General features: G+C 46.3%; 1 long non-coding RNA gene across 1 annotated transcript; it reads right to left on the bottom strand.

The window, feature by feature from the left end:
- Positions 1 to 4,474: 4,474 nt before the first annotated feature.
- Positions 4,475 to 5,527, bottom strand: LOC143170762 (uncharacterized). The gene is made up of 2 exons (XR_012997094.1): positions 5,272 to 5,527; positions 4,475 to 5,134 (listed from the first exon to the last, which is right to left on the bottom strand). It is a non-coding gene; the product is annotated as an uncharacterized LOC143170762 (long non-coding RNA).
- Positions 5,528 to 16,616: the final 11,089 nt, after the last annotated feature.

The following is a 16,616-nucleotide window of genomic DNA, read 5'->3' as shown; positions in this document are numbered from 1 at the left end:
CCGCCACCGCTGCCAGTGCACCTTGCACTGTCTCCGGCATCCGTTGCAAAGTGTCGAGCCTGCTTTGTGCTGCCCGTGTAAGTCAAAAAACAACCATTCTAAGCCTGAGATACCTGGTAATACTTAGAGAGCCCCTAATGCTTTATTCTTGTACCTCGCTTCTTAATTTACATGACAGTGCTGTGCAGTAGGTTCTGACTCTCGCTATGGGAATGATGCCTGGCAAAATGGGATTCAAATTCTCACTCCAGAACACACAATTCTATTTGATTAGAGAGTAACCGGCAAGTTTGAATTAGAGTTGAGGCAAATTTAATCTTTTTTTCTTCAGAAAAAAGGATTTGTGCCTCATGCTCAAGGACACATGCTAAACAGGTGCAGAGCACCCTTTCTTCTTTATCCTCCTCCATTCCAGAATTGCTCTATTCTTACTGTACCACAGGATGCCTTTTATTAAATGTTACCCTTCAATAACACAAGCTGACTAGAAAGAGGGTACAGAAGAAACAGGTTTATATAGTCCTAGGGGGTAAGATGTTTTCTTGAAGGAAAGCAAGACATTGATTTCTTCACCAAAGAATATTAACACATTTTCCAGTTAAAAGCCTGCGCAGTCAAGTGGAGAAAAATCGCATAGGAGCAGCCCTGAGATCAGGAGCCAGGCCTCAGCCATTTTCAGAGAAGGGCTCTAACCATAAGATTACGATTAACTCCTATTTTCACATCCCCTTGTGGCAGCGTGCTCCCCTTGCCCTGCAGTGGGGGTCGTTGTGGCTGCATCCAGGTTATGCTGGACTTTGGGGATGGATGGCAACATAGTAGCCAAGGGCTGCCTGGAGCAGTGAGTCAAATGACTTGCTGATATGCAAATATGACTATAAGTCAATCATCTTACTCTATAAATAGTGGACAGCCCAGGGCTCGCTGAGCTCCCTTGCACGGCAGTGGGCTGCACGGCAGGATCTCCCCTTGAATAGGGACGCCTCTCAAGGTTACTCCTCGTGGTTGAGAGATTCCTTGCTGCAACAGATACTCAGTAAGTGACTAATAGCATGCTAAACTTTGAAATCTTACCTAAGTGATATAAAGGATTGATTGCGCATATATAATCCTTTAGACATAAGCCGTTGACCAAGTCTGGGACTAGGATTGGATTCAGCTGCACCTAAACTCCTCTCTGATAAGGAGTTTAGAAAGCAAGGGGGTCCTTTCTGAACCTCATGACTCAACGGGAGGGTCTCCCTGACAGTTTTGTTTGACCCTGTCCTCTATGCAGTAAATAATCAAGCGTGCCTTGCCATCGCATCTTGTTCACTGTTGCATTTACCATTGAACTTTATTAATTCACACTTTAACTCACTGTTTTCTATCAATAAAGTATTGTTGCCTCTCTCTTACAAGTGAAGTGCAGTCTCACTCCATCCGCGACACCCCTCTCAATGCAAATTTTAACTTGTAGCCCGAGTTGGGCATAAGGCTCCTATTTCTTGTGCAAGTGTTCTAGCCATTATAGTGTCATGAGAAAGGGGTGAAAGCATCACCATCTTTGCTGGATTTTAAAGAGCAGCAACTTCTTTATAAAAGGAAAAAGAAAAAAAAAAAACCCAAAAACAAAGAAAAGAAAGAACAGAAAGCAGACCTATCCCTGTGACAGACTTTTCTGGAACTTTCTGAGGACACGAGCGGAATAGGTTACTAGACACCAGCAGAACAAATTGCTTGCCTTTCACCCTTTTGATTTGCATACGCGTGCAATTTTTTCCCTCTGTGAACAACACAAAGTGTCCTGCAAAACTTAGGGGAGACAAAGAGAAATTTGAAAGTGAAGTCCTCCCAGCTGGATTTGTTGCCAGGTGGGTTTCAGCTGTATGTAGGCTCAAGTTAGGAAATTAGATTCTCCACTGACGTTAATCAATACAAATGGTAAGAGAGGTTGGCTTCTATCAGCTCAGTACTTAATATTTCATTCAGTTTCTGAGGCAGTCACTAGAGTTTTTATGCATTTTTGACCCAAACTATTCAACTGCAATCCTTTAGTCCAGTCTTGTATCAGACCAGTTGAACTCTAGGGAGGTCACCGCTGACTGCAAGCTGGCCAACGTTATTCCAATTTACAAGAAGGATGTGAGGGAAGACCCAGGAAACTCCAGACCTGTTAGTCTAACCTCAGCACCTGGAAAAATGATGGCAAAAATCCTATTGGGTGCTACTGAAAGGCATTTCAAGGACAATGAAATCATCAGGCAGTCAACACGATACAATACATACCATACCATACAATACATACCATACAACACATGCAATACAATACATGCAACACAATACAAAATACAATACATACATTACGATATAATAAATACCATACAATACAAAACATACCATACCATACCATACCATACCATACCATACCATACCATACCATACCATACCTACAATACAAAACATACCATACTACACAATGCAAAATACAGTACATACCATACCATACTATACAACACATATAATACTACACTACAATGCATACAATACAATATATAAATATATAACAATATAACATACCATACATGCAATACAATAAATACCATACAATACAAACCATACAATGCAATACATACAATACATACTATAAAATAAAAAATACAATACAATAAATACCATACCATAAAATACACAATACAATACATATTGTGTTGGATATGTTTAATATATTAAAAAATACATATATATAAAAAAAATATACTGAGGACATATTGCATTGATTTCCATAGGATTTGTGTTATGCAGCCCTGAAAGCCAGGATATTAATGGTCTGTAGAACAATCAGAAAATACCAAAGCATAATACTGTATCGTATAAAATAGCTGAAAAGATGATAAAATGCAATGAGAGCCACTGTAGCAGAACACAGTGTTCCTTTCTCTGGGCCTTGGTCCCTTTAAGGATTTAGAAATACTAGAGGGAGTGTAGATGAGAAAAAAAGTAAAATAATAAACCCCCAGGGGCTGATCCATGAATTAAAAGTACACATTAAACTATAAGTCCACGCTATACACATCAATAGCCAATATATGTCTTTAGTTCCCAGTCTCAAAAAAAGTCTTGGTGACATATGTTTTTTAAAAGCCTGGTAGTTTAAATGTGAACAAGCAAATGTCAGAAATATTTATGTAAGCAAAACTATATTGGACAAGAGACAGTAACCATTAGACAACATACATGGCCTATAAATACTGTATGGGGTTGGAAGGAATTGTTTATATTTTCTCATTTTCTGTAAGAATAATGAGATTACTTTAAAATTGAAGATTTTTAGCTTCTTTCATCAGATAATGAAAGTGAATCAGATTATGGCAGTGAAAAATACAAAAATTGGAGAAAGGCAAACAGTGCTGATTTGCTGGTACTGAAAGGTAGTAGAAAAGAATAGTTCCAGATGGAAGGGACCTACAGCGATCACCTAGTCCAACTGCCTGACCACTGCAGGGCTGACCAAAAGTTAAAGCCTCTTATTAAGGGCACTGTCCAAATGCTTCATTTTAAGGCACTGACAGGCTTGGGGCATCGACCACCTCTCCAGGAAGCCTGTTCCAGTGTCTGACCACCCTCTCGGTAAAGAAAGGTTTCCTAATATCAAGTCTGAACCTCCCCTGGCACAGCTTTGAACCGTTCCCACACGTCCTGTCGCTGGATCCCAGGGAAAAGAGATCAGCACCTCCCTCTCCATGTCCCCTCCTCAGGAAGCTGCAGAGAGCAATGAGGTCGTCCCTCAGCCTCCTTTTCTCCAAATGAGACAAACTCAGTGTCCTCAGCTGCTTGGCATCCATCTGCTGAGCATCTGCCAAAGATGGGTCCTTTCCAAGCAGAGGAGAAGAAATGCCAGCACCAAGGCTGGATCTGGAAAGCCCGTGCTCGAGGGCAGCGGCATGGTCACCTTTCCCTGGCTGCTTTCCAGCCAGGCAGCCCGCCGCATGTGCTGGTGCCTGGCATTGTCCCTCCCTAGGTGCAGGACTTTGTGCTTCCCCTTGTTGAACTTCTTGGGGCTCCTGCCTTAGCAGTGTACAACCCTAGGTTGATGCAGAGACCAGCACCAAGTTGTGACTCCATGCAGGAGGAGGGATTGTGGGTGCTGCCATAGCGAGTCTGCACCCAGCAGTGCAGGCTGGTAGGAGAGCAGAGTCCCAGGATTTGGGGGCAGAGGGTGCGGTGAGGAGGACAGGCCTGGGGTGATGAGCGGTGGGGCATGGACTGGCCCTGGAGACCCCCCGGCTGGAAACATCTGTCCCGGGACCAGCTGCAGAGATGCAGGCCTGGAGTTGGGTAGCATTTCCCTTCAGTGGGAAGAACGAAATAGTACCTGGCATGCGTAGAAGGACCCCTCAGCGTTAACATCCCACCCCTCCTGGCAAAAAAGCAAAAAAGGGCTAGGATAGCCACACCACCTGCTACCACCTACCACTGTTAGTAACACTGAGACTTTTTCTGCAGTTTTCATGCATTTATTTTATTTGGATAATTGGATTTGGGGGCTGGGAGTCCTTGAGGGCTGGCACATACCCCAGCTGATGGCCCCGTCCTGGTTTGGCCATCCCCCGAGGCTCTCTCCAGGATCACCAATGTGGTGCTGGCCTCTTGTTGGCTGGAGAGGCCTCGGAGCTGCTAGTCCTCCAAAGAGCCCCCCCCCACGGCTCTTTGGGGGTTGCCGTGGCCCCCCAGGGGACCCCTGGGCACCCCTTCCGCAGCCCACCGTTGGGGTGCTCCAGGGTGATGGAGGTCGTCGGTGTCTGGGTGTCTGGGAGTTCCTCCTGCCTGGCGGGCAATGACTGATGATGTCATGGATGGTGTGATGACATGCTCCATGTAGTTATCATCCACCCGCACCGAGTGCAAGATGGAAAGGATCCTTCTCTTGTCGACGGGGCACTTGGACTTGCTCTCAGCCCACTGCAGGATGCACAGATAGCAGAATTGGTGGAGGCATGGCATCACAAAGCTGGCCTCCTCCCAGCTGTCCAGGCATATGAGACAGCGGTCCTCCAGCTCCGTGGCCATGCTCTCCATGTGCTGTGGTGGGCTGGGGGGAGCTGGGGATGACGAGCCGCTCCCCCTCACTGGTGCTGCAGCAGCAGGTGTTGCGCTAGAAAAGGAAGAGAGGCCACGGTCATTGGCTGGCCTGGGAGGGGTGGGCCCTTGGGCATTGGGAAGAAATGCCCAAGTCCCCCAAGAAGGAAACCCTCCCAGCTCCCCAGGGTGAGGTGTCCCCACCCAGCTCACCTCTGCTGCTGAAAGCGCGTCTCCTGGGTGCCCTGGCTTCCTGAACCTGGCAGGGCTGGGGAAAATCCTTCAATGGCTCTGGGGTCAGGCACTGACAGCTGCAAGGAAGAACTCCCCGAGCATGACACCAGTACCAATGCCTCGCTCAACACTCCAAACCTTGCGAACTCGCTCAGCTGCGGCGCAGGCATTGTAACAGGCCTGGGATATGGGCGCACGCATGCAAACATGCCTGGGGGGGGGCGGCGCTCACTCCCAAATAGGCCGGTTGGGGCTCACACACCCAAACAGGCCCCGGGGGGGGCACGCTAACACAAACAGGCCTGGGCGGGGTTGCACGCAACTAAACAGGACCGGTGGTGGAGTGCACACATCAAAGAAGGCATGGAGGGGGGGCGTGTGCACCCAAACAGACCCGGGGGGGCGGGGGGGGATTACATGTGCACCCATATAGGCCTGGGATGTGGGCATGCTCACCCCAACAGGCCCGGGAGGGGGGCACACACACAAACAGACACGCAGGGTGGGGGCGCACACAACCAAACAATCCCAGGAGGGGTCGCGCAACCAAAGAGGACCTGTGCCGGAGCAGATGCATCGAAGAGGCCTGGAGGGTGGGTGCACACACCCAAAAAGGCCCGGAGTGGGGTGTGCGCATGCAAACAGTCCTGGAGGTGGGACACGCGCCCCAAACCAACCCTTAAGGGGGGCGCATGCACCCAAACAGACCTAAGGGGGGGCACGCACCCCCAACAGCCCTTAAGAAGGGCGTGCAGATCCAAACAGGGCTGGAGGAGGGGCGTGCGGTCCCAAACAGGCCCAGAGGAGGGGCGTGCGGTCCCAAACAGGCCCAAGGGGGGGCACGCACCCCCAACAGGCCCTTAAGAGGGGTGCACAGACCCAAACAGGGATGGGGCAGGGAGGGTGCGCTCCCAAACAAGAGCAGAAGGGGATCATGCACACCCAAACAGGCCCGGGGGGGGGCACAGGCCCAAACAGGCCCTGAGGCATGGCGCATGCAACGAAACAGGCTCTTGAGAGTTACATGCCCACCCAAAGAAGCTCAGGGGGGTGGGCGCACTCCCAAACAATCCCAGAGGTGGGGTGCACATGCCCAAACAGGCCTGGAGGTGGGGCATGTGCACAGAAACAGGCCCAGGGTTGGGGCGCACACACCCAAACAGGCCTGAAGGTGGGGCACACGTGCCCAAAGAGGCCTGGGGGGGGGGGTGCGCACGTGCCCAAACAGGCCTGGAGAGGGGGCTCACACGCCCAAACAGGCCCTGAGGAGTGACGCACGCATTGAAACAGGACCTGGATGGGGGTGCGTGCACCCAAACAGGCGGGGGGAGGGCACGCACACAAAAAAGGCCTGGGGAGGGGGCGCACGTACCCAAACAGGTCTGGGGGGGGGGGGCACGTGCACCGAAACAGGCCGAGGGGTGGGGCATACACCCAAACAGGCCCTGGGGGGGATGCGTGCTCCCAGACAGTACTGGGGGGTGGGGCACGCACACCTGAACAGGCCCGGGAGTGGGGCGCATGAACAAAAACAGTCCCGGGGAGGGGGCGCGCGCACTCCAAACAGGCGCTGCCCTGACCTGGCTCACCTCCAACGGAGCCTGCCGCAGAGGGAGGTTTGAAGCTTCCCGTCCCGCCACCCCCGGGCGGCCAGCGGGCAGGAGACACCCCGGCACCCGCCAAAGGGGCTCGCTCGCCTCACCAGTGGTCCCGGCCCTCACCCACCACCGGGAATCGTGCCTGGCACACCGCCATGCCGCGGTACCAGCCAAGGCAGCAGGGCGCACCTGTGCGATGCCGGCGCTGCAGAACCGCGCTGCGGCCACCAGGCAGCAGCAGCAGCGAGCACCCGCCGGGCGGCGTGTGCCCGGGGGCGGCAGCAGCGTTTCCTTACCGGGAGGCAGCAACGAGCGTGGCGGCACCGCCCTGCAGGCTCCGCAGCATCGCATCGCCGTTACCGGCGGACAGCAGTGTGGGTCACAGGGATGCCACCGTGCGTGCGCAGCTTCCGAGCTGCAGTACCGACTTCTGGTTGCTGTTTGGTTGGGCTTTTTTGCTTTTCCATAATATAAAAACTGGGGTTTTTTTGCTTTTCCAAAATACTGAATTCTGGGGTTTTTTTCAGCACTTTTCCAAAACATAAAAATTGGTAGTTTTAGCTGTTGGTTTTGTACATGAAAATGGGAGGGTTTTTTTTCCCCCTTTTTTGCTTTCCAGCTACACAAATCCAGGCAGATTTGGCCTTCCTGGGAGCCCCAAATTGGTTTTTCTCCCCCAAAATTGGGGTTTTTTTTCCCCATTGCGTTTTGGGATATTTTTGTACTGTGGCAGCTCCTGCTCTGTGTGCACAGCCCACAGGGGAAAGTCCCTGTTTGGGGGAATCGACGCCAAATCGTGATGGGAAAAGGGGGAAAAAGAGAAGGGGGAAGGGGCAGCTTTTGAAAGCGCTTTTACATCTTCAATGTAAATCTGACTTTACAGGGGGGGTCAAGTTTTTAAATCCTTTCTAAAAATAGGGTTTCTTTGCATTTTGAAAACCTTATATAGCATAGACATTTACACTTACGCATCTATTTACACATATGTATTTAAGGAATATGTTTTATATATATTATCTATTTATACTTATATAAAATATCTGTTTAGACATATTTACAGTTTCATATATTTACATTTACATATATCTATTTAGGCTATGTCTATTTACACTTATATAGAGTATCTATTTACTCATATCTATTTACACTTATTATATAGAACATCTATTTAGCTATCTGTTTAGATGTATGTTTTGACACTTTAATATCTTTTTAGACTTAGATACCTACTTGTATCTCTTTAGACTTAGATAAATATATCTACACTTATATACAATCTCTATTTAGATTACATATAATACCTACTTAAGACTTACTATGTAACACACAGTAAGTGTAGCTAGCTCTATCTATTCAGACTTTTTTCTATTTTAAATTCCTTCCTATATCATCTTTTTTGCATTTTAAAGTCCTTTGTTTTTTAACTTAAGATACACGAGTTATTTTTGTATTTTAAAACCCTATATATGTCTATTTAGAATTTTTTATATTCTAAAATCATTTATATAATATAGATTTTTATTTTTAAATCCTTTTATATATATAAATATTATTCTTCAATATATATATAAATGAGAGATTTTTCTCTATTTCAATGCTTTACACCCATATTTACACTTTTTAATATATTTTAAACAAACCTCCTCCCCTGAATTTTCAGGCATTTTGGGGCTGTGACTCCCCTTTTTTGGGGGGGACTGCCCATCCCCCACTCACCTGCTCCTCCGCTGCATCATCGCCCCCCTAGTGACACTGGGGTGCCCCAAATGATGCCATCACCCCCCAGCCCCCCCCCCTTTTTATTCACTCAAAAAAAAGGCACAAAACAAAGAAAATGGCCCCCAACCTGCAGCTCATTACTTTAAAAGTGCCATTTGCATATGTACAGCACCCCCCCCCCCCAAAAGGGGTCTCTGCTAGAAAAATAAAGGGGGGCAGCCCCTCCAAACAGTTGCAGTCCCCCAGCCCCTGTCCTGCAGGCTGGTGGCTGCCCCACGGAAGGGCAGTTTGCCAGAGGATGGTGCCACGTCTCTTGCCCAAGCTCTGCTCTGCGATGCTCCCGCTCCGTTCCCCGGCTGGGACGGGCTCCCCAGGGCCACAAACGTCCCCGGTCCCTGTCGGCCCCAGACTCTCCCCACCAGACAGCCCTCGCCGCCGCACCTGCGGGGCACCCACTGGAGACAGAGCCAGGAGCCTCCAGACACAGGGCTGGCCCCTTACCGTCAGTACGCTTCACGACCGGCAGGCAAACCTGGGCTGGGGGGTATCTCTCGAGCACCACGAGACGCTTACAACAAGACATCTGGAAAACAAAAACCCCAAATTATATTTCAGCATATTAAAAAAATAGCACAGAAGAAAGTAGAGGAAGTCAGTCAGAATAAGGGATAGGACAGTCGTTGAGCTAAAGGAGGATTCTAGGTAAACAGGTCAGCTCAAAATACAACACATCCTTTAAAAGCTAGAGTGATTTGAACACTTAAAATCAGTATTAAGACTAATTGATATAATCTTGAACACATTCTTAGCATAAAAGTAAACACTCTTGCTGGTGTTGGAAAATGTCTCATCCCTTCCTGTCCTGGTTTCAGCTGGGATAGAGTTAATTTCCTTCCTAGTAGCTGGTACAGTGCTGTGTTTTGGATTTAGGATGAGAATAATGTGGATAACACACTGACGTTTTAGTTGTTGCTAAGTAGTGCTGTTACCGTAAGTCGGCAGATGAAAAACTCTCTAAGACTCAATTTGGAGTTTTAGAAAGCAGGCATTCTTTATTGCAGCACTGGATGCACAGGGGATCTGTGCGCGCTGAGCTGCTTAACTATAGGAGTTCAGTACAATCAAAATATACATATTCATTAGATTTCCGAGACATGATTAACATATTAATGTTATTTCATTAACATATGTAAAAGTCTTTACGCATGCGCTCTTATGTCCATTGGTGGTCTTTCCGGGTCCTCTGGTGGTCGTCGATAGTCTTCCTCACCATATATGGATTTGCCACTACCAGATGTATATCTTGGACAATTTGATTTACTGCTCTCAAATCCTGGACTGATCTGTAAGATTTTCCACCAGCTTTCTTAACAGGTAAAATCAGAGCATTATACTTAGATTCGCATTCTCTTGCAATAACCCATATTTCAAAAACTTTTGTATAATAGGTACCAATCCAAGTTTAGCTTCTAATTTTAAGGGATACTGTTTCAATCTTACCAGTGTTGATCCTGGTATAAGGTCTATTCTTACAGGTTCAGCCCTCTTTGATTTTCCAGGTATTTCTCTTGACCAGACAACAGGAATCACTGCATCTTCAACTTCAGTCGGGATTTTTCTTTTCACTTGCTCAATTTCCCGCAATAATAATATTGAAGCTTGGACAAATTTAGATTCAGGTATTGACACTTCTACTTCTCCATTCTTAAACTTTATTTCAGCTTCTAGTTTTTCTAGTAGATCTCGGCCTATTAAAGGTTTTGGTGCACCTGGTAGATACAAAAACTGATGCGTTACCCATTGTTTTCCAATTTTAAGTTTTAGAGGTTTAAAGAAGGGCCGCATCTCTGGCTTTCCTGTCGCACCAATAATTCTTACAGTATCATGTCCTAACTGATGTTTCTTCGTATTCAAAACCGAATAAGTGGCTCCTGTATCGATTAAACATTCTATTTCAGTTTCATCTTCTCCCAGCTTAATTTTAACCAGAGGCTCTGCTGGGGAAGATTCCTCCGCTTTCCTTCAATTTTCCATTTCTATGTTTAATATAGAGGTTTCAGACTTTCCATTTTTTCGTAACAACGGACATTCTTGTTTCCAATGTCCCTCCTTCCTACAATAGACACATTGAGTTTTTCCTAATGGAGGTCTAGAGTATCCCCTACCGCGACCTTCCTGATGTCGACCCCCCCCCCAAATCCGTCTCTTCTTTGGCCTCCTCGTGAACCACGAGCTCCTTCCAATGCTGCGATTAGCCTAGCATTCCCTTTTTCTTTTTGCTGGTCTCTGTTTCTATATATTACCCAAGCCCGATCTAAAAGCTTTCCCAAATCTCTAGCATCTGCCCCTTGTAGTTTCTGTAATTTCCTGCGAATGTCATCTGCAGATTGTCCAATAAATAAAGTTGCCAATTGACTTTCCCTCTTCTGATTCAGGATCTAGTGTTGTATATCTTCGGGCTACTTCTTTTAACTTATTTAAGAAGTCTGTGGGTGACTCCTTCTTGTCTTGTTTAATTTCATATAATTTTCACCAGTTTATTGCTTTAGGTATAGCATTCCTTATCCCAAATAGGACCCATTTTTGATATTGAGTCAGTAATAATTTTTCTCCATTATCATTTGGATCCCATGCAGGATCAGCCAAAGGGAAATGATGCTCCAGTTGTCCCTGCAGTGTTCCTGCAGCTATTTGAGCTTTTACCTGAGTTCTAGCCATTTTACGAATCATTTCCCTTTCTGTACTATCAAACAATACTTGCATGATAACTTCAATATCTTTCCAATCTGGCTCCTGAGTTTTTATCGTCATTTCAAAGGCACTGGCCACTCGATCGGAATCATCTCTATAATTACCGGCAGCTATTTTCCAGTTGTTTAAATCTGTGATTGAAAAAGGCACTTTTACTACAACCGGACCCTCATTCCCTACTGCTTGCCTTAACAGAGCTTGCAACACAGTTCCCTGTCAGTTACGAGTTCTCCTTGCCACCGGCGTGGCCCCTGTAGCACCTCTCTCGGACTCATCGTCCGATTCGCCCTCTACCCTGAAGGGCTGAAATCCATGATTCTGGGATCGCTGCCTCAATCCCGGAGCCACTAACATCTCTAAATCCTCTTCCTGCTCTTTCTGAGTCAACTTCAAACATCTCTGTCCAATACTACATGCCGAACAACACCTTTTTAACACTTTCCCTTTTTCTCTCTCTCATTCATCCTTTTCCAATGCCAATACCAGAGGATCAGTTGGGGCCAAATTGATTCCACACTTCTTTTGCCACTCAGGATGCTGCCTTAACGTAAAGAACATATCAGCATACAATACCTCATCCCATTTTCCTTCTCTCCTTAGAAACAGCACTAGTTGTAACAGAATATTATAATTCAAAGTACCATTCCTTGGCCACTTTTCTCCATCTTCTAGTTTATATAGTGGCCACCATTGATTACAATACTTAAGTAGATCATCCCTTTTTGCGACCCCACCAGGGGATCCTGCAATTTGTTTCCAATGTATTAAAATACAAGCCAAAGGTGATTTCTTTAAAATTCCCTCACCCGTGGATGATCCAGCACCCGTTTTATACACAGGGAATCACACACACAGACAAGTCTTTCATACAACAACACAAATAACCAATCACTATAACAAACAGACGAACTATAACAAACAGACAAATACTTACAATAATAGACAAGTTCTTACAATATTTGTTACCGCGGTTGCTCTTAACGTTTACCTTGAGCAGGAACTCTAATCCCTTTTAAACCAAATGGGGACGTTTAACCCCTGCCAAACGGGGACTAGCCCCTGCCCGGGTCCTAAACCCAACCCTGCGGAGCTTTCACTGCGTCTGACGGGCAGGTAACCAAATTTCCGAAAGAATGCCTTATTATTCACAAAGCAGTAGTCTTTGCTCAGGGGCTCTTCGGTCCGGGGATCGGGAGAAGTCCTCTCTGAGAATCCCTCGGTGCCGGCTGAGGTTCCGCGATCCCAGGATCCGTCGAGGCTCAAGAGCTATGTCCCATCTGGGTCGCCAAAACTGTTACCGTAAGTCGGCAGATGAAAAACTCTCTAAGACTCAATTTGGAGTTTTAGAAAGCAGGCATTCTTTATTGCAGCGCCAGACGCACAGGGGATCACTCCACCTAATGTGCGCGCCGAGCTGCTTAACTATAGGAGTTCAGTACAATCAAAATATACATATTCATTAGATTTCTGAGACATGATTAACATATTAATGTTATTTCATTAACATATGTAAAAGTCTTTACGCATGCGCTCTTATGTCCATTGGTGGTCTTTCCGGGTCCTCTGGTGGTCGTCGATAGTCTTCCTCACCGTGACCGCTAGTTGAACTCAGTTCTTGAGCATGCACAGTTTGTTCTTTGGCTCGGTTTGCACACTTTTACCTTCACAAACTAGCTGTCTTCAGCATCACTTCCTTATCTACAAAGTTTCAAGGTCTTCTGTCCTACTGAATGTTTGGCTTATCTATTCACAGAGTATGTCAAGCTTGGCTACATTATGTCCAGTGAAGAGAACCAGATGTCTCTTCAATATTCCTTCGTACTCGGTATCAGTGCTTACACTAGTCAAGGACTTTTCAGCTTCCCGTGCTCTACCGACTGAGAAGGCTGGAGGTGCACAAGAAGCTGGGAGGGGGCACAGCCAGGACAGCTGACCCAAACCGGCCAAAGGGACATTCCATACCATGGGACGTCATGCTCAGTACATAAACTGGGGGGAGTTAGCCAGTGGGGGAAGGCAACCGCTGCTTGGGAACTGGCTGGGCATTGGTCGGTGGGTGGTGAGCAATTGCATTGTGCATCACATTTTCTATATGCTTTTATTATTATTTATTGTTATTATTATTTTTTTTTTCCCTTCCTTTTCTGTCCTCTTAAACTGTCATTATCTCAACCCATGAATTTTACTTTTTTTTCCTCTCCCCAGTTCTCTCCCCCATTCCACTGGGAGGTGGAGGGGAGTGAACGAACAGCTGTGCGCTGTTTAGCTGCCTGCCGGGTTAAACCACAACACTTCCTCACAGCACTGCTGCAGGGAGATAACCCTGCGAGGCTGCAGGACAAGGTTGTACCGTCATCAGAATCTACACTTACAGATCCACCGCAACAGCTACAGCCCTTGACGCTGCTGCTGCACATCTTGCTTGCTTGGTCAATAAAGCTGAAAGTGAAGTGTAAAACTTTAAAGAGGAAAATGAAAGAAAAAGAACAAATCTCAGTAATTCACTTTATGCTAAAAAGGTGTGCGTAAGTACATCTAGTATAAAAGTATTTGATTTTCCTTTTGCATTTATTTAACTTGCATAGCTGTGAATTGATACCATTAAATTATCTATCTCCAAAATACACAGTTATAATTTGACTAGGGTTTTTTTTGTGGGTTACATACTTAGGAGGGACATCTGGCCAGCTGCACTGCCCAAGAGAGATGCTACTGCACTGCCAGGGAAATGCGCCATTGAAAGCGAGGCAGAAATAAAGTACTTCAGAGCACTCTCTCAAAATATTGGGAAAAAACCTGTAACATTCAGTTGTCTCTTTTTAAATATTTAGAACAAATACTGAATTGCTTAAGTGCACCTAATAAATTGTGTGCTACAGCTATTTGGCAGTTACAGTTTAATCAATGCAAGTCAGTTTGTAAATTATACAATTTTAACTTTTTTTTAAACTTTCATTTATGATAGAAAAATCAGTGAGATAAGAGATCCCCCATACAGTTTTACTTTTGGGGAGGAAAAAAAAAAAATCCAATCCCCAGTGCTGCAATACATCAGGCTACCAAAAAGGACTGGCAGATTTGCTAATGCTTTTGGCTGGACTGCAGCATGCAGACAAAGAGGTTTTTATCATATCCCAACTGTTACAACTGAGAACCAAAGACCAGCGATGTCATCAACTTTTGGAAGACGTGCTGTGCTTGGGTCTTTGGAAGGAAATTTACTTTTTTTTTTTTTTTTAATAAAGAGAGTGAAAAGTCTTGTTGCTGGGGAGTCTCCCCTCACTCCCCTCCCCTGGTGCCTCGAAGGATCTCCCTCCTTGCTTCCTGGCACTCATCCAGCCGTGGATGGCAAGGGTAAAGCCTTAACACCCAAGTGGGATAAAGCCTTAATACCCAAGTGTGCTGCTCCATGGACATGAGTAGTCCTGCCTAAGCTCACCGCACATTTCATTTCCATGTGGCTCTCGGCAGGATACGAACGGCCCTTCAGCGTTGGTGGTTCTTCCCCTCTTTCAGTAAAAATGGCCAATTTTCTTCCTGTTGGACCTGCCTTAATTCCAGCATCTTGGGGATTGAAAGCTGGAACAGCATGTGTGCCAGAGACACTCCCACAGCTTGGCTGGTGTCCACCAAGAGGAGTCCATCTTTAGCCACGATGGTCATTTCCAGGGAAAACAGCTTGTTTTATTGACCAGGACCCTACAGGGAGAACACAAGAACAGGGATGCAGACACAACATTTGCTACAAGTCCAGTGGAGGAGGTTGCTCAAATGCAGCCCAGTGTGACTTTCTATGCTGCTGGGCCTGTGGGGATGGTCGGGCGACAAAGGATTAAACCTGAATTACTGTCCTGGTTTCGGCAGGGATAGAGTTAATTTCTTTTCTAGTAGCTGGTACAGTGTTTTGGATTTAGGATGAGAACAAAGTTGATAACACACCGATGTTTTAGTTGTTGCTAGGTAATGCTTACACTAGCCAAGGACTTTTCAGCTTCCCATGTTCTACCGACTGAGAAGGCTGAAGGTGCACAAGAAGCTGGGAGGGGGCACAGCCAAACTGGCCAAAGGGACATTCCATACCATGTGACGTCATGCTCAGTACATAAACTGGGGAAAGCTGGCCAGGGGGGGCCGCTGCTCGGGGACTGGCTGGGCATCGGTCGGCGGGTGGTGAGCAATTGTACTGTGCATCACTTGCTTTGTGTATTATTATTATTATTATCATATTATTATTATTATTATCATCATTTTATTTCAATTATTAAACTGTTTTTATCTCAACCCACGAGTTTTTCTAACTTGTGCTCTTCCAATTCTCTCCCCCATCCCACCGGGTGGGGGGGAGTGAGCGAGCGGCTGCGTGGTGCTTAGTTGCCGACTGAAGTTAAACCACGACAGTCCTTTTTGGCGCCCAACGTGGGGCTCGAAGGGTTTGAGATAATAACAGGTTAACCGGAGTGTATTAAAGAACTTATATCTGTTAGTAGTTGTGGGTCACAATGTTGGTTTCTCTGTTCTCGATATTGATTTGTATAATCTGCATCGCGCTCTTTTTCCTGCTGTACATGTTAAAGATTGGTGTTGGGTTTTGCAGTTTGCTGTGGTCTGCAGTGAATAGCAATGTCTCGCTTGTGAGGTTTGTTTTTAGAACATTGACCTTGACGTTAGTGTGGCATGTAAACTTCGCAATGAAGCCGTTACTGTACCACGGAGACCATTTCGTGGAGACAACTAGCAATTGCAGTAACTTTTCTGAGAGTTTTTTTTATGGAGGAAATACAGAATGGCAGTGTCACTACCTTCTTCTGTAATGTTTCCTCCTTCATTACAGTAATTTTTCAGTATTTTGAACATCCTTGGGCAGTTAAGATACTTCTATTAATACTTCTTGGGAATACTGTTTCGGTTTTGTCTAAAGTTGGTAAGCAATTTAAGAATATCATCCAGAGATCTGCCCCAAGGCTGAATAATTATGAGTGGCAGGGTGTGTGGGACAAGATGGGCAAGTACCTAGGCCAATGGGCACCCACAGTGTTTTGGAACTTCACCCCTGAGCAAGTGCAGAATCCTGAAAAGTTAGTAGAATATTTGGAAAAAGTATGCTGTCACCCTGGCAACTCCAGAGAGATGCAGCTCATTGCAAAGTGCTGGGGCCTGGCCCATGCCTACCGAGCCCTGTTCAACACCATTCAGTGCCCTCAAAGGGAAGGGAAGGTCTCTGGCTCTGACAGTAAAATGACACGCACTGCGGCCACT

The sequence above is a fragment of the Aptenodytes patagonicus genome, chromosome 25 (assembly GCF_965638725.1).
Source record: "Aptenodytes patagonicus chromosome 25, bAptPat1.pri.cur, whole genome shotgun sequence".
Classification (NCBI taxonomy): Eukaryota; Metazoa; Chordata; class Aves; order Sphenisciformes; family Spheniscidae; genus Aptenodytes; species Aptenodytes patagonicus.
Note: the sequence above shows the minus strand (reverse complement) of the source record. Positions and strands in the feature narration are given on the sequence as shown.